Source organism: Mobula hypostoma, chromosome 21 (genome assembly GCF_963921235.1).
Source record: "Mobula hypostoma chromosome 21, sMobHyp1.1, whole genome shotgun sequence".
In the NCBI taxonomy this organism is placed as follows: domain Eukaryota; kingdom Metazoa; phylum Chordata; class Chondrichthyes; order Myliobatiformes; family Myliobatidae; genus Mobula; species Mobula hypostoma.
The window spans coordinates 11,340,993-11,364,982 of NC_086117.1; the positions used below are offsets into that span (position 1 = coordinate 11,340,993).

The 23,990-nt window shown below is 43.8% G+C and overlaps 1 protein-coding gene across 4 annotated transcripts in view; it reads left to right on the plus strand.

Moving 5' to 3' along the window:
• Nucleotides 1-23,990, plus strand: part of LOC134359788 (ras-specific guanine nucleotide-releasing factor RalGPS1-like) — a 756,496-nt gene that overhangs the window by 78,955 nt on the left and 653,551 nt on the right. The window contains exon 2 of one of the 4 annotated variants that reach the window (XM_063073427.1): nucleotides 4,386-4,548. The exons of the other annotated variants lie outside the window; for them this stretch is intronic. The gene's annotated coding sequence lies outside the window, so the exon portion shown is untranslated. The remainder of the gene's footprint in view (nucleotides 1-4,385; nucleotides 4,549-23,990) is intronic. 4 annotated transcript variants of the gene reach the window in all.

The window sequence follows — 23,990 nt, forward strand, 5'->3', positions numbered from 1 at the left end:
TTCATGAACTTTTAACCAGGGCGCATCTTTTAAGTAATACACACAAAATACTGGAGGAACTCAGCAGGTCGGGCAGCATTTATGGAGAGGAATAAATAGTCTATGCTTTAGGCCAAGAGACCCTTCATCTCTCTGTAGACGCTGCCTGACCTGCTGCGTTCCCCCAGCATTTTGTGTGTGTTAGAATCAGCATCAGATTTAATATCACTGACATGAGTGGTGAAATTTGTTGTTTTGCGGCAGCAGTACATTGTAGTGCATAATATTAAAAACTATAAATTCCAATACATATAAAAAAATTAAATTAAATAATTAGTGTAAAAGGAGAGAGAAAATGTACTGAGTTAGTGTACTTGGGTTCATAGTCTATTCAGAAATCTGATGGCGTAGGGGGAGAAGCTGTTCCTGAATCATTGAGTGTGGGTCTTTCAGTTTCCTGTGCCGCCTCCCTGATGGGGTCAACGTGAAGAGGGCATGTGATGGGTGCGGTTGTCCGTGATGATAGATGCCATCTTTCTGAGGTATTGCTATTTGAAGGTGTCCTTGATGCTGGAGAGGCTAGTGCCCACAAAGGAGCTGGCAGAGTTCACGGCATTCTGCAGCCTTTTCCAATCCCGTGAAGTGACCCTCTGTACCACTCAGGGATGCAACCAGTTAGACTGCTCTCCATGGTATATCTGTAGAAATTTGTGTGTCTTTGGTGACCTACCAATTCTCCTCAAACTCTTAATGAAATATAGCTGCTGTCATGCCTCCTTTATAACTACATCAATATGTTGGACCCAGGATAGATCCTCAGCGATATTGGCGCCCAGGAACCTGAAGATGCTCACCCTTTCCACTTCTCATCCCTCAGTGAGTTCTGGTGTGTGTTCCCTTGGATTCCCTTTCTGCAAGTCCACAATCAATTCCTTGGTCTTACCAACATTGAGCTCAAAGTTGTTGCTGCGACACTACTCAGCCAGTTGGGTTTCCAGTATCTGCAGAATCTATTGTGTTTACGCCGACTTGAAAGTGCTTTGGGAAGGGAATGAGTGAAATATATTTTTTGGTTTTGCCTGTTTGAGAAAGTTGGGTGTTGGCCAAATTCTTGCTGCTTCATGAAATCCTTTAAGTTAAATTGGGCAAGCAAACGATCTGTGCGTGCCAAGTTCACTCTCAGAGTTTGGCTTTTCCTTTGGTCATTGTATCCAATAAAGACTTTCAAGCAACTTGTAATTGATTCAGTTCATTGTAGATTAACTTGGTAACAGCCATTGGAAATGATATGATGTGGCTCTAGAGGAATGAGATGGAGCCGAAATTTCTGTCCTGTTTGGCCCTTTGCGCAGCCATATTGTTGAGATTTGTCTGCATACCCTGGTCAGCACAGTCTCAAGTACATATCGCTGCAAGGAGCTGGGGTGGGTTACCCCCTCTTCCAACAGTCAAATTCATCCTCGGAGACTTCTGGCTTGAAAAATGTGAGGACTGACCAACATCAGGACTAAGTTGGGGTAATATTCTTCCCTGTGTAGTGATGGGTGTGAGAAATTCACTGTTTTATTTGGTTTCTGTGTTGAGCTGTGTCTGGTTTGTTTTTAGATTTCTCCCTGTGATCATCGGCCTAATTTCCAAGGGACTGAGGGAACATCTCAATTTCTTGTTCAATTGCATCAGTTGGTGGGTTGTCCCATTGCAGAACTGAGATTATTCAACTAACCAACTGGGACTAGGGTGTGTACTGTAACCGGTAGGCATGTTAATGACTAGAGGTGGAGGTTTGGGGTTCAAGCCCATTGCTCTCTGAAATTGCCGATGCTGGTTGGTAAGATTGTGGAGAAGGCGTATGCCATATTTGTTTTTATGGATCAGGTTATTTTCCAAATTAGAACTTTAAAAGTTGCAAATTTACAAAATGCTGTTTAGACCACTTATCATAGTATGTGCATTTCTGATCACCAAACTTAAGGATATGGTTTGCAATTTTTAAATTTTTGTTTATCATGAATCTTTGTACTCTCAATCTACTGAAAAATGTTAAAATTCCATGAGAATGCAGTTAAGTAACTTCAGAACAGAGCATAATATTTTGCATAAAATGGTCTATTCATATTCCAAAATAGAAACTGCTTTCTGATCCTGCAACATGCTATTATTACTAATGTTTGTGAAATTTAGCAATGTTTTTTGTGCAATACATTCGTAACAGACACACTGGCTTTTTAGCCATTAGTAAATCAAATGGTCTATTCCCTACTCCCCATAATGCCACCGGCATCTAGTGCAGCTATAAAGGTCCTTCGTCTTTGGCAGTGTTTAGGGCTTCCTTTATCGCGTCAATAGCTCTGTTTTTGCTACTCTGAGTCACGCAAGTCCAGGAGAAGACTCGGGGATACCATCACAGTCAGATGTAGAAGGATTCTTCATTGCTGTTTCTGGAACAATTTTGTTTTACCAGTCAGGGTTGCTAGCTCTGAGCTGAACCCCTGTATATTGAGGACTGATGGACCACTCTTAGTCTGGCTTGTACCCTTTGACCTGTTTGGCATGGGTGACCCTACCAAGAGCCAAAGCACTGGGCCTGGACTCCAGCCAACATAGCTCTCTGGGTCATTGAGGCACGCAAGGCTCCAAACCAGGACAAGGTTGTGGTCCTCTTGGAAGAAATAGTAGTAGTAGTAGTCATAGTCATACTTTATTGATCCCGGGGGAAATTGGTTTTCGTTACAGTTGCACCATAAATAATAAATAGTAATAGTAATATTACTATTAGTAAATAGTAATAGAAATAATAAATAGTAATAGAAAATAGTAATAAATGGTTAAATAGTAATATGTAAGTTATGCCAGTAAATTATGAAAGAAGTCCAGGACCAGCCTATTGGCTCAGGGTGTCTGACCCTCCAAGGGAGGAGTTGTAAAGTTTGATGGCCACAGGCAGGAATGACTTCTTATGACGCTCTGTGCTACATCTTGGAGGAATGAGTCTCTGGCTGAATGTACTCCTGTGCCCACCCAGTACGTTATGTAGTGGATGGGAGACATTGTCCAAGATGGCATGCAACTTGGACAGCATCCTCTTTTCAGACACCACCGTCAGAGAGTCCAGTTTCATCCCCACAACATCACTGGCCTTACGAATGAGTTTGTTGATTCTGTTGGTGTCTGCTACCCTCAGCCTGCTGCCCCAGCACACAACAGCAAACATGATAGACCAAAATGGTCTCTTCCTTGTTTTTTTAAAAATGAACTGAGCTGTATTTTTTAAATAGTTGGCTCCCTTTGCTTTTGTTTAGCTTACACCCTTTTTAAACGACAGCCCAAAATTTAAATTAACGAGGAGATGAATTATCAGGAGTATTCCACTGATGCAAGAGATTCAGCAGATGCTGGAAGTCCAGAGCAATGCGTACAAAATGCTGTAGGAACTCAGCACGTCAGGCAGCATCTGTGGAAAGGAATAAACAGTAAATGTTTCAGACTGAGACTCTTCATCAGGACTAGAGTGGGAGGGGAAAGAAGCCAGAATAAGAAGGTGGGGGGGGGATGAGTACAAGCGAGAAGATGATAGGCGAAGCCAGGTGGGTGGGGAGGGGAATAAAGTGAAAATCTGGGAGATGCTAGGTAGAAAAGGTAAGGGGCTGAAAAAAAATCTGAGAGGAGAGTGGACCATGGGAGAAAGGGAAGGAGGAGGGCCACCAGGTGGAGGTAATAGCTAGATAAGAAGAGAAGAGGTAAAAGGGCTGCCAGATGGGGATTGATGGAAGGGAGAGGGATAGAATATGAGGTTTTGCTCCTCCAACCTGAGAGTGGCTTCATCGTGAGAGTAAAGGTGGCCATGGACCGACATGTTGGAATGAGAATAGCAATCGGAATTGGTGGTTGGCCAGCGGGAAATCCTGCTTGTTGAGAATGGAGTGCAGGTGTTTAGCAAAGTGGTCCTCCAGTCTACGTTGGGTCTCACTAATGTAGTGGAGGCCTTACTGGGAACACAGGATACAGTTGTCAACCCCGACAGACTTGCAGGTGAAGTGTTGCCCTCGCTTGGAAAGATTTCCTGAATGGAGGTGAGAGAGGAGGTGAATGGGCAGGTGGGGCTTTTCCTCAGCTTGCAAGGATTTCTTCAGCTTCAAACTGGGAAGATTCAAAGGAAATGTAATAATCATCTTGGGCCCAGATAGCCTGGTGGAAAAAGTTGCTCCCATAAGTGGAAATGGGGAAAAAAAAATAAAGGGCACATTTTTAAGGTAAACACAAGAGATTCTGCAGATGCTGAAAATCCAGAGTAACACATATAAAATGCTGGAGGAACCCAACAGGTCAGGTGGTATCTATGGAGAGGAGGTAAGCAGTTGTCTGCTCGGGCTGAAACCTTTCATCCTGGTTTTTCTTCCTCTTTGTAGATGCTGTTGGACCTGTTGAGTTTCTCCAGCACCTTTAAGGTGACTGGCAAAATAATTGAAGAGAAAGTTTTTGTAAACTGGTTGGCATCAGGAACATGTTACCTTGTTAGCTAATGGAGGCAGCTACCCCCATCACGGAAGTGTGGCCTGCTACCAGGAATCTGTGAGTACTCGCAATCACAATTCGAGGAAATCGTGGCTAACGTTTTCCTCTGCAGTAAGCTGGCAGGACCTCGAAGGGCAGAATGGTCTTCCTATACAGTCATTTGCTAAGTCAGTCGGTAGAGAAATAAATCCTTCAATTTTAAATCTTGCTTCTGAAGTATTAATGGGTTTATGTTGCAATTAATGGGATGGGTGGATTGCATAGAACTCCTTAACAGAGTGAGTGCAAAGAGTATGACTCACTTTTAAAATCAGATTACAAAAGGTAAACCAAGAAGGGGAAGCTGTTTAGATAAGGATGTCAGCCTGCCTATCTCTGCAGCAGACGCTGCCTTTTGCTCCACTGCACTTTATAATTTATTTATCCTTTGCATTAATTGTCAATTAAATGTAATGTTGTAGAAGTGCCTGCAACTGAGCACAAGCAATCTTTGAGGCATCCATGCCCTTTGTGATGTAAATGACTACGACTGATTTATTTACAGTTGCATTGGTGATTTTCCACTGAGGCTGGGTGAGACTACAGTTACATGTCAGAACCAGGTTTAGTATCACCAGCATGTGTCATGAAATTGGTTAACTTTGCGGCAGCAGTACAATGCAGTACATAATAATAGAGATAAAAAACTGTGAGTTACAGCAAGTATATTAGATTTAACTAAATTAAGTAAGTGGAGCAAAAAGAGAAACATAAGTAGAGAGATAATGTTCATGGGTTCAACGCCCATTCAGAAATCTAATGGCTGAGGGGCAGGAGCTGTTCCTGAATTGCTGAGCGTGTGCCTTCAGGTTTCTGTACCTCCTCCCTGATGGCAACAATGAGAAGGGTGGTGGGGGTCCTTAATGATGGACGCCGCCTTTTTGAGGTATCGCTTCATAAAGGTGTCCTAGATACTGTGGGGGCTAGTACCCATGATGGAGCTGACTAAGTTTACAATTCTCTGCAGCTTACTTTGATCCTGTGCAGTAGACCACCCCCAATACCAGACAGTGATGTAGCCTGTCAGAATGCTCTCCACAGTACATCTGCAGAAATGGGGAAAGGTGAATATGTAAGGGGAACACGAGAGGGAACTTTTTCACTCAAGGTGGTGAGAGTGCAGAGCAGGATGTGGGTTTGATTTCAACTTTTAAGAGAAATTTAGATAGACACATGGATAGGAGCGGTATGGAGGTCTATGGTCCAGGTGCAGATCGATGAGACTATATAGGTTAAGAGTTTAGTATGGACTAGATGGGCCGAAAGGCCTGTGTTTTTTGCTGTAGTGTTCGATGACCCTTCTACATCCAAAGCTACCTGTGCAGCAATGGGGTCTGCAAAAGCATTGGGTTACGTATAAACAAGAGATTCTGCAGATACTGGAAACTCAGAGTAACACACACCAAGTACTGGAGGAACTCAGTCAATTGGGTATAGAGAGGAACAAACTGTTTTCCGTTCAGACTGAGACCCCTCGTCAGGACTGGAAAGGAAGGAGGGAGGATTACAAGCTGGCAGTTTATAGGTGAGAATGTAGCCAAAGAGTCAGGGAGCAGCAGAAATCATGGGGCGTGGGGGAAGCAGTGAGAAAGGGTCTCATTGAACTCCTGTTGATTTAAACTTCAGGGTAGACATACCTTGTAGTATGTGTATAAATGCTTTTTCATTTCAGGAGTGCCTATAATTTGTCACTTTCAGTTAATTCTAAGATGTGGATTAAAAACTATTCACAAGTTTCCACTGGGGAGTTTTGGTACCTTAGTTCCTGGAAAACTAACTTTAATTTATCGCCTGTATAAAAGATTTGGTTTCCAATCATGGAAAATGCTGCAATGCGCTTGAAACTAGGCAGGTTGATTGAAGCAAGACTCATTCAAATCTGAATATTTTGAAGTTCCTTGTTTGTTATCTCCAACCGCAAACTGGATGGAGCGTGAGCCAATGCTTGACTCCATTTCGCTGATTAAAGCTTCTATTGTTGGCTGATTAAAGTGATGAGGGAGATCGAAAGATCGAGGTAAGTGTGGAAGTTTGGGAGATCATTTGGGTGTTCCCGTGCTCTGCAGTCTCCGAGAGGATTCTGGGAGACCGAGGCAACTGGCGCAAACCTCTTAGCGGGTGGGCTGTGGAACAGGGTGCGAAGCTGATGTTTGACTCCATTTCGCTGATTAAAGCTTTCAAAGTGTGCCAAATAAATGAGGGAGACTGAAGCATTGAGGCGAGTGTGAAGGGTGAGCACTGGCTGTCTTTCGTTTGATCGGTTGCTCTGTACCAGAGAGACCCTGCTGCTCGGCCCGGAGAGTGTTGCCCAGGTTTTCTGCATTTTGGATGTAGACTTGGATTATAGACTTCTTTTTTCAGTCTTATAGTTTTTTGATATTCTGTGTTTTCTCGTCTGATCTTTCTCTTTTTTTTGTGTGGGGACGTGGATTTGGGGGTCAATGTGCTTGTTCTGTTTTAGTTTTTTTTGTGCAGGAGGAGGGACTTGTGGGTCGATGTGTCTGTTCCATTTTTGTTTGTTTTTATTGTTGGAGTGGTATTTGGGGCTGATAATCGTGCTGTCATTCTTTTTTTTCTTGGTTTCATGGCTACCCAGAGAAGAAGAATTTCAGAGTTGTATAAGACCATAAGACATAAGAGCAGAAGTAGGCCATTAGGCCCATTGAGTCTCCTCTGCCATTCAATCATAGGCTGATCCAATTCTTCCGGTCATCCCCACTCCCCTGCTTTCACCCCATACCCTTTGATGCCTTGGCTAATCAAGAACCTATCTATCTCTGTCTTCAATACACCCAATGACTTAGTCTCCAGAGCCATAGATTTACCACCCTCTGACTAAAGTAATTTCTCTGCATCTTGGTTTTAAAGGACGTCCTTCAATCCTGAAGTCGTGCCCTCTTGTCCTAGAACCCCCTACCATGGGAAATAACTTTGCCATATCTAATCTGTTCATGCCTTGTAACATTCGGAATGTTTCTATGATAATAAATGAACCTTTGGGTATTTGACTAGATTCACTCAATTACAAGCATTCAGCATAAGAACATAAGAAATAGGAGCAGGAGTAGGCCATCCAGCCCATTGAGCCTGCCCCGCCATTCGATAAGATCATGGCTGATCTATCCGTAAACTCAGCTCCATTTACCTGCCTTTCCCCCATAACCCTTAATTCCCTTACTGTGTAAAAATCTATCTAACTGTATCTTAAATATATTTAGTGAAGAAGCCTCAACTGCTTCCCTGGGCAGAGAATTCCACAGATTCACCACTCTCTGGGGGAAAAACAGTTTCTCCGTATCTCTGTCCTAAATCTCCTCCCCTGAATCTTGAAGCAATGTCCCCTAGTTCTAGTCTCACCTACCAATGGAAACAACTTTCCTACTTCTATCCTATCAATTCCTTTCAAAATTTTGTATGTTTCTATAAGATCCCCTCTCATTCTTTTGAATTCCAGAGAGTATAGTCCCAGGCGAGCATTAATTCCAAAGCTGAGTATTTTTTGCAAATTAAGTTATTAAGCAGAAAGATCCAGTGCTTTCATGGGAAAGGCAAATGAATGAATAATTAGAAGAATACATAACCTTGTAAAAGGGGGCAGAGGGGATATCTGGAAGAAAATGGCACCAGCAAACAAAGGCGACATCCTTCAGACGGTTCACAAAGCTACTACTTTCACCGATTGCTTCATGTTTTTCTTTCAACTGTGGTTCTGCTGCTGTTGGAGCCTGGGGCCTACATTGTGGTGGTGCGTTATCAGGCCTTTTGAGCGATCTGTCTCCGAGGGAGTTTGGTTTCGAGCAGAGTGTGTGACCAAGAGGCTTAAGAAGCCGAGAAGTGCCAGCCTGTGACCTACTCCATTTCTCACTGATCCTGCTGACTAAAGAGTCGAGGAAGAATGAAATCATCGATGAAACGAGCAGAAAGTGGGCAGGTCTTCTGTGCCGTCTGCCTGTGTGTGAGCAGCCTCCCCCTCCCTCTCCCTCTTGCTCACTGCTCTCAGAGAAGGTGCCCCATCCATGACCTGGTGCTCCGGTTTCCTCCCACATTCCAAAGACGTACAGAGAAAGGTTTGTAAGCTCTGGGCATGCTATGTTGGTGTTGGAAGCATGGCAACAATTGTGAGCTGCCGCCAATGACTCATTGGACTCATTCAACTGATCGTTGAAACAAATAACAAATTTCACCCTGTTTTGATATTTCGATGAACATGTGACAAGTTTTAAAACTTATTTATTTATTCATTTATGGGATGTGGGCATTGCCAGCTAAGCCAGCATTTATTGCCCATCCATTGTTGCCCTTGAGAAGGTGGTGATGAGCTGCCGCCTTGAACCGCTGCAGTCCGTGAGGTGTAGGTACACCCACTGTGCTGTTAGGGAGGGGATTCCATGATTTTTGACCCAGCAACAATGAAGGAATGGCGATATGTTTCCATGTCAGGATGATGAATGACTTGGAGGCGGATTTCCAAGTGGTGGTGTTCCCAGGTATCTACCATTCTCATTCTTCTAAATGGTAGTGGTCGTGGGTCTGAAAGGTGCTGTCTTAGGAACTTTGGTGTGTTGCTGCAGTGCATCTTGTAGATAGTACAGACTGTTCGTCGATGGTGGAGAGATTGGAAGCAGTACCAATCAAGTGGGCTGCCTTGTACTGGATGGTGTCAAACTTCCTGAGTGTTGATGGAGCTGCACTCACCCAGGCGAATGGCGAGTATTCCATTACACTCCTGACCTGAGCCTTGTAGATGGTGGACAGGCTTTGGGGAGTCTGGAGGTGAGTTACACACTGCAAGATTCCTAACCTTTGACCTGCTCTGGTAGCCACAATGTTTATATGGCTGGACCAGTTCAGTTTCCTGTCAATGGTAACCCCAGGATGTTGATAGTAGGGGATTCAGTGATGGTAAAGCTAACCTTTTTAAAAAAGTTTACCTCGTCTATCTCTGATTCTTTTGTTGGATCTCTCTGTCTTCATCTTGGAGATAAACTCGCCACCCTTGACTACTGCTCCTCCCACCCTGTTTCCTAAAAAGGTTGTAACCATTTATCTCAGTTTCTGTCTCAGAGACACTAAGGCCGTTAGCTCCAGGACTTCTGAATGTCTTCCTCCTTCAGGAAGCATGGCTTCCCCTCTGCCGCAGATGATAGAGCCCTTGCACACATTTCCTCTGTAGCTTGCATGCCTGTTCTCACCCACTGCCTCCCCTAGACAGAGCAGACTTAGTGTTCACCCACTGGCCTCCGTATCCCACACATCATCCGTTACCTTTTCTGCCGGTGCCAATAGGGTTCCACCCCCAGTCCCATCTGGCCTTCATTCCCTGGACCACTCCTCGTTCCCTGTCCCCTGTTCCTTCCCTTTCCAACCTTTAGGAGGTGTAACGTTTGTCCCTGCTCCTCTCTCTCCCCATGGGACCTAAACTGCCCTTCCGAGTGAGGCAGAGATTAACATGCACTTCCTCCCAACCTGGTCTCCACACACTGCTTGCAATATGACCACATCTTAATTGGTGAGACTAAATGTAGACCAGGCAACCATCTTGCTGATCCCTTTTAGCCTCTTCCCCTTCTCTCTTTTTGCATTCCTCATTCTCACTCCCCTCTTAACCCTCCTCCTCTTCACCTGCCCATCACTTCCTTCTGTTGCCTTTCCTCCCCGTCTTCCTTCAGCTCTTTACCTCCTCCATCTGCCAGCCCCCAGTTAATTACTTCACACTCCCCTCCCCTCCCCTGTCCAACTATCTTTCCCTTCACCTATCACTTGCTAGCTTGTACTCCTAACCTCTCCTTGCCTTGTTCTGGTTTCTTCCCCTTCTTTTCTTGTCCCGATAAAGGGTCTTGGCTCAGTGTTTGTTGCAGTTATTGTTGACTGATGGGTCTGTCCTTGTGCAAAAGACAACAAATTGTGGAAAGATTTAAAAAAAAGCAACAGTAATACTGAAATAAATAATAAGTAATAGTGAGGACGTGAGCCGAAGAGTCCTTGAAATTGAGTCCATAGATTGTGCCAGCAGTTCAGTGTTGGGATGAGTGAAGTTGTTCACTCTGGTTCAAGAACTTTGTGGTTGAGGGTGAATAAGTCACTTTGGCCAAATTTGGAAAACTTTGCTTCCTTCAGTTGGATGGGTTGCACACTGGAGGCAGTACTTGATGAACAAATGATTGGCTGGTCGAGCAGCATCTGTGAGTGGGGGGGTAGGAGTTGTCAACGTTTCGGTTCGAAGCCCTGCATCAGGACTAAGAGTGGAGAGGTGAGATGGCCAGCATAGAGGGGAAAGGGAGTGATGAGACGGGAGTATGAGGTGAAGGATAACTATTTAAAAGATTCGTTTTATTTGTCACACACCTCAAGCATAGGGTGAAATACATCATTTGTGTAGATGACCAACACAGTCCAAAGATTGTGCTGGGGGCAGCCCACAAGTCTCATTGTGATCCATCACCAATATAGCATGCCTGCAACTTAGTAACCTTAACCTGTACGTCTTTGGAATGTTGGAGGAAACCAAAGCACCCGGAGGAAACCAATGTGGTCAAGGGGAGAACGTACAGACTTCTTATAGACAGTGGCGGGATTCGAATCCCAATTGGTGATCACTGGCGCTGTAATGTGATTGTGCTCACCACAGTGCTACCATGCCACCGGGAGCAGTGATAGATTGTGTGTGGGGGGGTGGGGGGGGGAGATAGATTTGGGAGACCAGTGGCAGATGGATAATAGATGGAGATAAAGGGATAGGAAAAATGTCTGGGGGGGGGGAGTAAGTGATGAAGAGTGGGGACACCTTCTGAAGGGAGATGAGATGGGAGTGTTGGAATCTGAAGTCAAGATTTAGGATTCGAAATTGTTTGATGTCATTTCCAGTACACAATTGTAAAGGAGAACAAAATAATTGTTATTCTGGATCCGATGCAGCACAAAAAAAACACACGATAAGATAGAGAACACGATAATAATAAAAACAAACGATAAATATAAATACATAATGTAGATTATATAGATAGATTGATTTTATGTCCATAAAGTGATGCTAGGCACAGGAGTGTCTGTACATAAGGTGACTCTGACAGGAAATGATAAAGCATTGGTGGTTGCGGGTGTGGAGGGGTGGGTTAGTGGGTGGAGGTGTTGATCAGCCTTACTGCTTGGTGAAAGTAACTTGTTTTAGAGTCTTGTGGTCCTGGTTGGATGCTACGAAGCCGCCTCCCTGATGGGAGTCTGCGATCAGGGTGGGTGGGAGGGAGTCATAGCAGGAAACATTAGAGGAGAGGTGAACTAAGATAAAGATTTGCTTTATTTGTCACATGTACGTTGAAACATGCAGTGAAATGTGTCATTTGCATTAATGACTAACACAGTCCAAGTGTGCCGGGGGCAGCTCACAAGTGTTGCTGTGCTTCTGGTGCCAACGTAGCACGCCCACAACTTACTGACCCTGACCCTGACCCGTACGTCTTTGGAAGGTGGGAGGAAACTGGAGCATCAAGTGGAAGTGCGTGGTCACAGGGAGAATGCACAACTCCTTACAGATAGCGGCAGAATTGAACCTGGCTTGCTGGCACTCCAAAGCATTGTGCAAACTGCTATGCTGCTGTACTGCCCGGATTGCAGAACAGCAGTTTTATGCTGACCACTTATTTCATTCTCGCTCTGAAACATCGGCTGTCTTTTTCCCTCCACAGATGCTGTCTGACCTTGTTGAGTTCCTCCAGCGTTTCTTTGGCATCCTGTAATTCTTTGAAATTCTTCCTTTGTGCGATTGTTCAGTTTCCTCTAAAGTGCTTCCTCTTTGCTTCAACCTCAATGATGCTAATAGTTTCAAAAGTGGGCTTTGAAGTTTGTGCGTCAAGTATTAACATCCGTTTCAGATGTAGAAAATGATATAGCTTGCATTGTGTTTCCAAACCGACTTCTGTTCCCTACCTCCTCATCCCTGCACCGCGTGCCCATGAGAGAACCCTCTCCTTGGGGAATTTGATGATGTTAAATACAGCAAACTTGTGATCCACAGCTAAGTTCAACGTGGATCCAATGTCGGAATGCAGCTGGGAATGCAGGAATCCTGAATTTGGAGTGGTTTTCACAGTGGACCTCTGGGATTCTGAGGGGACTCACCAGCATAGATGCTGATGGCATGTAGTTTCAGAATAAGGGGCTGCTCAATGAAGATAAGAAAAACAGGATCATAGTTTTTTTTTATTGCTCAGACCTATGGAGACAGAAGTCATCAATGGATTCAAGGTTGCGATAGATTTTGCACCATCAAGTTATTGAGAATTTTGGGGAACAGTCAGGAAAGTGGAATGAGCTAAGGACAAAATTGGATCAGTCATGTTCTTGCATTAACGCTGGCTTTATGTTGCGGGGCCGTTATATTCTACGTCTCTTCTGACGTCACTTTAAAACAGAGATGAGCAAGAATTTCTTCAGCTAGAGAGTTGAGAATCTCTGGAATTTGTTGCCACAGAATGGTGGAGGGCAAATTACTGGGTATACTTAAGGCAGAGATTGATAGATTCCTGATCAGTAAAGTAGGTAAGGGTCATGAGGTGAATGTAGGGGAATGGGGTTGAAATCTGGCTTGGCTTAAAATCAATTCCTGGTACATAGGCAGGTCCACTTTTAGTGTTCCTCCATGGTCTCCCTGAGATTCTTGAACCATTGAAATCCTTACTGAGGATGTATAAACTCCTTACAGAGAGCAGCAGAAATGAACCCGTGTTGCTGGCACTGTAATAATTTTGCACCAACCATTATGATACCATGCTGCCCAATATATCTCCATGACTCTGATTGTGGTGCTGGGGCTTTGTCAACCACCTTCTGTAATCTTTTCTGTTCCTGGGCGCTGGTGTTTCCATACCAGGCTGTGCTGCAACCAGAATAGGATACCCTCCACTGTGCATCTATAAAGTTTGTCAAAGTTTTTGGTGAGATGCCAAATCTGCACAAACTTCTAAGAAAGTTGAGGCATTGCCATGTGTTGGCAATTGCATGCTTGTCTCAGGATAGATCTGCTGATATATTAACACCAAAGAATCTAAAGCTACTAACCCCCTCCGCCTCCGATCCCCTATGAGGTCTGTCTCGTGGAACTCGGGCTTCTTCCTCCTGCAGTCAATAAACAGCTCTTTGGTTTTGGTGGTGTTGAGTGAGGGGTTGTTGCCAGAGCATCATTCAACCAGATTTTCAATCTCCCTCCGATATGCCAATTCATCACCACCTTTGATTCTACTAACAGCAGTGCTATCATCAGTGAACTTAAATGCACCATTGGAGCTTTATTTACTATGGAACCATAGCTTATATAACAAAAAGGAAATGATTTTATGGAATAAAATTTGATCCTCGCAGCCTCTTCGTAGGACCCAAGTTGTGATTTTTTTAAAGAAAAAATATATATCACTATTTGAGCTTTTCCTTATGATGAGTTCTTGATTTATGCATTTGGAAAGAGTAATTGGCTTTCCATGCATTCCCTACTGTGGCCTGCTTTCCTCCCAGGTTTCAGAAAGTTGCCATGGAAACAAGTGAGATCTGCTTTGCTGGTTCTCAGTAATTATTTCCAAATAGATAGACCGAGCAGAGAAAACTGAGAAGGGGGGAGAAAAAAACCTGATGAAGTTGGACCTTGGGGGATAAGCACAGCTGTCGGGAGTCGGATTCATTTGGTGCATCAGCAGCAGTTTGGAACAAAGCAACTTCCATGAATTTAGTGTGGCCTGGGTTCTCGAACTGGGTCCAAGCAGCTGCAGACCAAAGTAATTCCTCCAAAACCTAGCGGGATTGGAAGGAACCCAGGAATTTTCCCGTGATCACCTTCCACAATTGCTTCTCATAATCCTGCTCCTCTTCCTTCCCCTACCCTCCACAAACTCCTTCACTTCCCCACTTTCTTTGCTCCAACTTCTTGTTGAAGTTTGCTTTTGGGTAAATGTGCCAAGCGAGCCCTTTGCCTGGGGCTCGGCACAAAGGAGCAGCTGCTTGCTGGCATAAGCGTGTTGCAATCTATTTGTTCTCTGAGCTAATTAAACCTTTGCTGTGGGCCAAACTGTATGGGGGGGGTGGGAGGAGGGTGGTGGGTGTTACAGCAACGAGGGAAGCACTTGGCAAGAACCTGCACCTCTGGCATGAAGTTCCTCTTGGGTTGTTGTGGCTTGCTTTTAGTTTGCTATGGATAACCTGGCACGTGAAGCCATTGATGCAGTGCAGTTTTAGCCCCTATTGAGACTCTGCATTGCAGAGACAATTCTGTATGCTGTGCAGATTATTTATTTGCATTGAAAAATGCCAATTCAAGTTTAGTCACTTTTAGTACCTCATTTTATCACACAGAAGAGTGTGTGTCTTCATTGTCCTGTACCTCTTTCCTGATGGTAGTAATGAGAGACAGTATATCCTGGGTGTCAAAATCCCTGAGGATCTAGCCTGGGCCCAACGCACTGATGGAATTGCAAACCAGCTATATTTCATCAGGAATTTGACGAGATTTGGTATGTCACCATAGACTCTCAGAAATTTCTCCAGATATAATGCGGAGAGCATTCTAACTGGTTGCATCACCATCTGGGTATAGGGGGGAAGTTGACTGCACAGGATTGTAAAAAGCTTCAGAAGGTTCCAAACTCAGCCAACTCCATCAGAATCAGGTTTAATATCACCAACGTACGTCGTGAAAATTGTTAACTTTACGGCAGCAGTACATGATAAATACAGAGGAAGGGAATGGAATTACAGTAAGTATTTATATATGTCTATTAAATAGCCAGGTTAAAATAAGCAGTGCAAAAAATAACAAATAAAAAAAGTAGTGAGGTAGTGTTCACGGGTTCAAAGTCCATTTAGAAATTGGATAGCAGAGGGGAAGAAGCTGTTCCTGAATGGTTGAGAGTGTGTGTGTTCAGGTTTCTGTACCTCCTTCTGGATGGTAGCAATGAGAAGAGGGTAAGTCCTGGGTGATAGGGGTCCTTAATGTTGGACGCCGCCTTTCTGAGGCACTGCTCCTTAAAGATGTCTTGGATACTATGGAGACTTGTACCCATTTTGGTGCTGACTAAGTTTACAAGGTTCTGCCACTTACTTCGATCTTGTGCAGTAGCCACTCCCCGCCCCCTAATACCAGACGGTGATGCAGCTAGTCAGAAAGCTCTCCACGGTATATTTGTAGAAGTTTTTGAGTCTTTTAGTTGACAAACCAAATCTCCTTAAACTCCTAATGAAACTTAGCCACTGTCTTATCTCATTTATAGCTGCATCACTATGTTGCATCCAGATTAAGTCCTTGGAGACATTGATGCCCAGGATCTTCAAATTGCTTACTCTCTCCACTTCTGACACCTCTATGAGGATTGGTTTATATTCCCTCGTCTTATCCATTCTAAAGTCCTGGGCACTATCCTCCCCAGCATCCAGGACATCTTCAAAAGGTTATGCTCAAAAAGGCAGCATCCATCATTAAGGACCCCCATCACCCAAGACATGCCCTCTTCTCATTGTTACCATGGGTAGGAGGTACAGAAGCTTGAAGGCACACACTCAATGATTCAGAATCAGCTTTTTCCTCCTCTGCCATCTGATTTCTGAATGGACATTGACAATGTAATTTATAGCTTTTTTATTATTATGTATTACAATATACTGCTGCTGCAAAAAAATAAATTTCACATCATATGCCAAGGATGTTGATTCTGATTCTGGGTGGAGCGGTTCCTTAATGATGGATGTCGCCTTTTGGTGGTGTCACCTTTTGAAGATTTGAAGGTTTTGAAGTGGTGATGCTGATGCTTAAAGTTGGGGTGGTGCAGGAGGGAGTAACTGGTTTACCACTAACTACAGCAGATTGTCGCTTCGGTAGCATTTATCAAAGTGAGAAGGGAATAACAGCTGGACTCGGGAAAATGATATTGATTGTCTTTTTTTTTTGTCCTCTTGAGAAATGCAGGGCTGTACTGGTAGTGGATAGTATATTGACTGGCTCAATCACAGCCTGGTGTGGAAACACCAATGACCTTGAACGGAAAGACCTACAAAAAGTAGTGTATACTGCCCAGTCCATCATGTGTCAGGTCCACCCCACCGTTGAGCAGATCTACGTGGAGCGTTGTTGCAGGAAAACTACATCCATCATCAAGGTCCCACATCACCCAGGTCATGCTCCTTTGCTGTTGCCATCCGGAAGAAGGTACAGGAGCTTCAAGACTCGCACCACCAGGTTCAGAAGCAGTGATTACCCCTCAACCATCAGCTCTTGAACCAGTGGGGCAACTTCACTCAAATTCACACGCCCCATCACTGAACTGTACCCGCAACTTATGAACTCACTTTCAAGGACTCTTCATCTCATGTTCTTGATATTTATCTATTGCCTGCTTGCTTATTTATCTATCCATCTATCTATTTTTTTCTTTTTTCTTGTCTTTGTGCGGTTTGTTGTCTTTTGCCTTTTGCACATTGGTTGTCCCATCTTGTTAGTGTGGTCTTAAATTGATTTTTACTGTGGGTATTGGAGTTATTGTGTATGCTCGCAAGCAAATGAATCCTGAGGTTGTATAAGGTGACATATAGGTACTTTGATAATAAATTTACTTTGAAGTTTGACCAGAAATATTAACAATTCCTTTCCTTCTCACAGGTGCTGCTCTACCAGCTAACTTCCACCAGGAAAAAGTTTGTTAGAGTCGTGGTGTTATAGCAGAGACAGGCCTATTGGCCCATCTAGCATGTGCCAAACTATTATTCTGCCTAATGCCATCAGCCTACATCTGACCATAGCCCTCCATATCTCTCCTATCCATGTACCTATCCTAATTTCTCTTAAATGTTGAAATTATCCACCACATCCTCTGGCAGCTCATTCCACACTATCACCACTCCCTGAGTGAAGTTCCCCCTCATGTTCCCATTAAGTATTTCACTTGTCTTTCTTAACCCATGACCTCTAGTTTTAGTCTTTCCCAACCTCAGTGAAAGAAGCCTTATCTATATCCCTCATAATTATGAATATACCTTGGTCAAATCTCCCCTCATTGTTCTATGCTCCAGGGAATAAAGTCCAAATCCTTCCCTATATAATTCAGTTTCTTGAGTCCTGGCAATGTCCTTGTAAATTCTCTCTGCATTCTTTTAAGTTTATTGATAGCTTTCCTGTAAGTAAGTTGCTCCGGTTCCCAGCATCTGCGGTCTGTATTGGGTGTTCTGCTGGATATCCTGAAACAAGCAAGGAAATGGGAGAGAGAGGCAGGGTGGGAAGTAATGGGTTAATGATCCAAATAGAGCTTGAACTAGCTGTTGGCCACCTGTCTTGGAACACCGCAGTTGTTTGATCAAATTCGGATTTCTGAGCTGAGTTGCAGAGCGGGCACTAGAGGTGCCGATTTCCTCTGGGCTCGCCTTTGTGCCCTCTCTCCGCAGCACACTCTAACTCGGACCTGCGCCAGGAAAGGCTGTTGAACCCATTCTCCTGAGCTGGCCATTAACCCTCTCAAGGCAAGGCACAAGCCTTTTTACTCAATTATTAGTATCTGAAAATAACTTTCTGAATTGTATAATTAAAGTTTTTTTCTGTCTACTATATACTTGCTGCCTCGGTAAAGCAGCCAGCATAATCAAAGACCCACCACCCTGGACATTTTCTCTTCTGCCCTCTCCCATACAAAACCCTGAAAGCACGTACCATCAGACTCCAGGACAACTTCTATCCTACTTGTATATAGACCATTAAATTGTTCCCTATTATAAATTGGATTCCTGACCTGATAATCCACCTCTTTGTGATCTAACTGATTGCCTGCACTGCACTTTCTCTAGCGGTTATATTTTGTTCTGCATTGTTATGTTTTTACCTTGTTCTACCTCAATGCGCTGTGTGAAGATTTGACCTGAATAAATGCTATGCAAGACAGGCTTTTCACTGTATCTCAGTACATGTGCAATAAACCAATTCCAATTTTTATAAAATTTCCAATAAAGGCTTTTGGGGAAATTTTTAAAAATCTCAAATAGATATAAATAATTTTAAGCAGTCTTGATGGAGAATTTCAGCCCAAATCTTCAACCTCTGCTTTGCCCTGATGAAGGGTGTCAGCCTGAAATATGGACTGTTTTTTCCCTTCTCCCTTCCCTCTTCTTCATTTCCCCACTCTGGCCTCTTACCTCTTCTCCTCATCTGCCTATCACCTCACCCTGCTGCCCCTCCTCCTTCCCTGTCTCCTATGGTCCACTCTCCTCTCTGATAAGATTCCTTCCTCTCCAGACCTTTACCTTTCCCACCCACCTTGCTTCACCTATCACCTAGTTATCCTCCTTCCCCCTCCCCCACCTTTTTATTCTAGTGTCTTCCCCCTTCCCCTTCAGTCCTGATGAAGGGTCTGGGGCCCAAAACGTTGACTGTTTATTCCTCTCCATAGATGCTGTCTGACCTGTTGAGTTTCTCCAGCATTTTCTGTGTTGCTCTGGATTTCCAGTATGTGCTGAATTTCTTGTGTTTATGATTTCCCTCCACAGATGCCGACTGACCCTCTGAGATCCCTCAGCACCTTGTTTGAAGCTCCAGATTCCAGCATCTGCCGTTTCCCTGCAGTTTCATTAAAGCATCACTTGCCCGGCAGAAAAACGGCTCACAAACAAGAGAAAATCTGCAGGTGCTGGAAGTCCAAGGAACACGCACAAGATGCTGGAGGAACTCAGCAAGCCAGGCAGCATCCGTGGAAAAAGAGTACAGTTGATGTTTTGAGCCTGGCCTGCTGAGTTCCTCCAGCATGTTGTGTGTGTTGCCTAGAAAAATGACTCAAAGGGCTCTGGCAAATGGGCGAGTGTGATAAGTCATCGGAGTGTTCTGGGGTTGGGTCTTGGGTTACCTTGCCCAGCACCTGCTCCAGAATCAGATTTATTGCCACTAACCTGTATGATGTGAAAGCTAACAACAGGAATTCTGCAGATGCTGGAAATTCAAGCAACACACATCAAAGTTGCTGGTGAACGCAGCAGGCCAGGCAGCATCTATAGGAAGAGGCGTAGTCGACATTTCAGGCCGAGACCCTTCGTCAGGACGAAGGGTCTCGGCCTGAAATGTCGACTGCGCCTCTTCCTATAGATGCTGCCTGGCCTGCTGCGTTCACCAGCAACTTTGATGTGTGTTGATGTGAAAGCTGTTGTTTTGCAGCAGCAATACAGTGCAAAGATACAAAATGATTAAAAATTACCAAAATAAATAACAAAGGTATAACAAGGTGGTGCTCATGGACGTTTCAGAAATCTGATGGTGCAGGGGTAGGACCTGTTCCTAGGATGTTGAGTGTTGGTTTTCAGGTTGCTATACTTCTTTCCTGATGGTTGTAATGAAAAGAACGTATGCCCTGGAAGATGAGGGTCCTTAGTGATGGATACCACCTCCTTAAAGGTGCCCTTGCTGGTTAGGTTGCAGAAGGCAAAAGTAAATTGGGATGGGAGAGGTCCACAGACTTTGGGTTGGAACCAACATGATCCCACATGGTGCTTTTTCCTCAGAAATCAAGATGAAACAAGGTTTTATTCAGAAAGACGTGGGTGGAGGGAAAAATGGTGGGGGGGGGGAGGCAGGAGGCTATTATAAATATCAAGCTGGTCGTTGGGCCAATAAATTGGCAAACTGTTTCTTCTAGAGCTAGGGACTCCCTAGTTAGAAAGGCATTGAAGGTGGTGACCGCTGACACGGGGAACAATATGGAGCAACATCTCTCCTCCCGGAAAGTGTTGTGCTGCTTATTGAGGGATGGTGCAGAGCACACCAGCATTGTAGCATGCAGGATACTCAACTGAACTTTATTAACAACCCTGCTTGAACAGTAGGTGAACTCCTCCCATGTGGGTGTGGCTAACTGAGTGACACAGGAATAACCCAATTAACTATCACTACAGAAAGGAAGGGATTCTGGCTTCTGCCCACTTCTCTTCTAATCCTGATAAAGGGTCTCGGTCTGAAGCATTGACCTGTTTATTCATTTCCATAGATGCTACCTGACCTGCTGAGTTCCTCCAGCATTTTGTGTGTGTATATGTTTCCTCCTAATTCTGCCCCTTAGCACTACTTCCAGTCCAATAGCAGCCCTCTTGATATAAAATTAAGGTATGGCATACTTCTCTTTGTTAGTTGAGAAATTGAATTCAAAATACATGAAATTGTGTTGCACTTTTATTAAATGCTGAGGTCCTATCTAGAGCATTGCTTTCAGTTCCTGTCACTCCCTTGTAGGAAAGATGTGGAGGTTTTGGAGACGGTCGGAATATGTTTACCAGGATCCTGCCTGGATTAGAATCTGCTACAAGGAGAGGCTGGGCAAACTTGGGTTGTTTTCTGTTGAGTATCAGAGACTGAGGGAGAACTGATGAAAGTTCATTTTAATATGAGATTACGAAAGGCATAGGTGGATTAGCATCATGATTCCAACAATCGAAATGCTTTATAATGGAGGGCATGCATTTAAGTTGAGAGGGGGGATTGTTCAAGGACAAGCTGGGCACATTTTTTTTATAGTGATGGGTGCCTCGAATGAACATTTGGGGTGGTAGTGGAGACAACTACAATAGAGATGTCTAAGAAACTCTTAGGTACATGAATGTGGGGAGAATGGAGGGGTGTGTACCTGGTGTAGGCGGAAGGAGTGGCTTCAGTTGAGATCTTAATTGCTAGTTCAATCAGTTTGGCAAAGCATTGTGGGCTGAAGGGCCTTCTCTGTACTGTTCTGTATGCTAAAATGAGCAATTCCATGAGGTGCACAGTGATTTGTCAGATTTGTGGGGAGGCGGACGGGGAAGAGTTAATTTTCGCTAATTCTGCAGGTGCTGCATCTACCACTAACTCAACTTCAGTTTCTTTCAGTTTGGTTTTCTGTCCACACAATCACTCGAAATGCCCATACAGATTACCACGTCCTCAAGTCATTGAGAGTGGTTGGACACCGAAGCTGTTAACTCGTCATTAGATTCTGGTTGATGAGCCTGCTTTAAAGAGCATCTTTTTCTTAATCAGCGTTATTCCCTCCCTCTCTGTTTTACCTCATTGTTAGTCAGCATAAAGCTTGTTTGGCTTGTTTGAGTATAAATATATCTCAGTGGAATTAACCTGTTAGGTGGAGTTGACTATCGGGCACCATGCGCAGATGATGCCTTTTGGTGCCAGAGGGAGTTCTGGTTTGTTGAGTTGCATTTAAAATATATTAGCACAGGGGTTCCACGGACACCTCAGTTAATGGTAGGGAACCATGCATTAAAAAGTTTCAAAACCCCTGTATTAGCGTGTCCCCAAAGGGAAATGAAAATCGGGGGAAAATACAGATGCTAGAAAGTCCAATATAAGCAGAAAATGCTGGAAAACTTCAGAAAGTCAGACAGCATCTGTGGGGAGAGAAACAGGCAATATTTCATGTTGAGAGCCTTTGTTTGATCTGAAACGTTGGCTCTGTTTCTCTTCCCACAGATGCAGTGTGACCTGCGTTGTGTTTCCTACATTTTCTGTTACTGTTTTATTTCAAAGGGAAATGTCAACTGGAGACGGAGCACTGAATTCATGCCCATTTCTTGTATGTACATTGTCCTACAATGGTTCTTCATCATAATGCCAATCGAGGATAAAAACGTGGGCTTTGAGAAGAGAGAATTAGTGGAATGGTACAATGTTGGGCATGTATAACTAGCATTGTGGTAATTTTATGTATTGCACTGTACTACTGTGGCAAAAAAAACAAATTTCATGACAATGATAAACCTGATTGTGATATAGATCTTTATTGTGTACTGAGAGTGGGAAGGGGGCAGGAAGAGGGGAATTGTGGTTGGGAAAAGGGGAAGAGAGAGGGGAGGGAGCAGGAAGCACCAGAGAGACATTCTGTAATGATCAATAAACCAATTGTTTGTAATCAAAAGACCTTGGTGTCTTAGGGTTGGGTGTGTCCGCTCCCGTGCCACCCCACGCCCTGGCACTTCTCTGCCACCAGCTCAAGCCTCTTCTGCAGCCCTCCACTCTCACCATTCCCAGCTTCGTTTGTTCCAGCCAGATTTATAAACTCACTCTTTGCTCCCCATTGACAAATACAGTGCTATGCGAAAGTCTGTATCAACAAACAGCTGACGTTTCAGGCTGAGTCTTGATGAAGGGTCTCGGCACAAAGCGTCAATTGTTTATTCCTCTCCGTAGATGCTGCATGACCTACTGAGTTCTTCCAGCATTTTTTGTGCATTGCTCTGGATTTCCAGCATCAGCAAAATCTCTTGTGTTAATAATAGCATCTGTTTAGGGCTCCTAATTATATGCTGTATGTGCGTTCTAACCTTTGGTAAATTATGTACCAGGACACCCAGATCGCTGTGTGTCTCTGAGCTCTGCAGTTTGATTGAAATTTCATTCTCTTTTATCAGCCTTGCTCACTTGTATAACATTCAAGTAACATTAGCTTAGATACCATTTGAGAGATTATCGAACTGGTCATTAAAACTGCTTTATTGAATGTGGTGCTGTAACATGATGAATGATGGTACATTGAGTGGAACTGCTGAATGGACAGGAATGGAGTTAGGGGATTAATATCGTGCTGTTTCTATCGTATTGACTGCGCAGGAGTTTGATGAATGGCTTGCTTGGGAAATAGTGCAGCAAAGGCATTAGGAAAGAACAGCGGTTTGCCATCTTGTATTATAGGCTTTATATTGCCTTTAACATTTCATAGAGTCGTAGATTACTACAACACAGAAACAGGCGTTTTAGCCCATCTAGTTGGTGTGAGCTAATATTCTGCCTATTCCCATCAAACTGCAGTGGGACAATATCCCTCCAAACCCCTCAAAACTTCTCCTTAAATATTACAGTTGAACCCCCATCAACCACTTCTGCTCGCATCTTGCTCAACATTTGTTCTACTTTCTGAGTGAAGGAGATCCCCATCAGATTTCACCTTTCACCTTAAGCCTATAACCACTAGTTCTGGTCTCCACCAACCTGAGGGGGAAAAGCCTGCGACTATTCGTTCGTTCTGTGCCATGTTGTTTGACTTGAGCAATCATCGTCTTCATAACCATGATTGATCTTGGCAATTTTCCTATAGAAGTGGCCTTCCAGAATATCAGAATCAGGTTTATTATCACCGGCATGTGATGTGAAATTTGTTAACTTAGCAGCAGCAGTTCAATGCAATACATAATCTAGCAGAGAGAAAAAAAAATAAAATAAAAACATAATAAATAAACAAGTAAATCAATTACATATATTGAATACATTATTAAAAAATGTGCAAAAACAGAAAATACTGTATATTTTTTAAAAAAGTGAGGTAGTATCCAAAGCTTCAAAGTCTATTTAGGAATCAGAAGGCAGAGGAGAAGAAGCTGTTCCTGAATTGCTGAGTGTGTGCCTTCAGGCTTCTGTATCTCCTACCTGATGGTAACAGTGAGAAAAGGACATGCTCTGGGCGCTGGAGGTCCTTAATAATGGA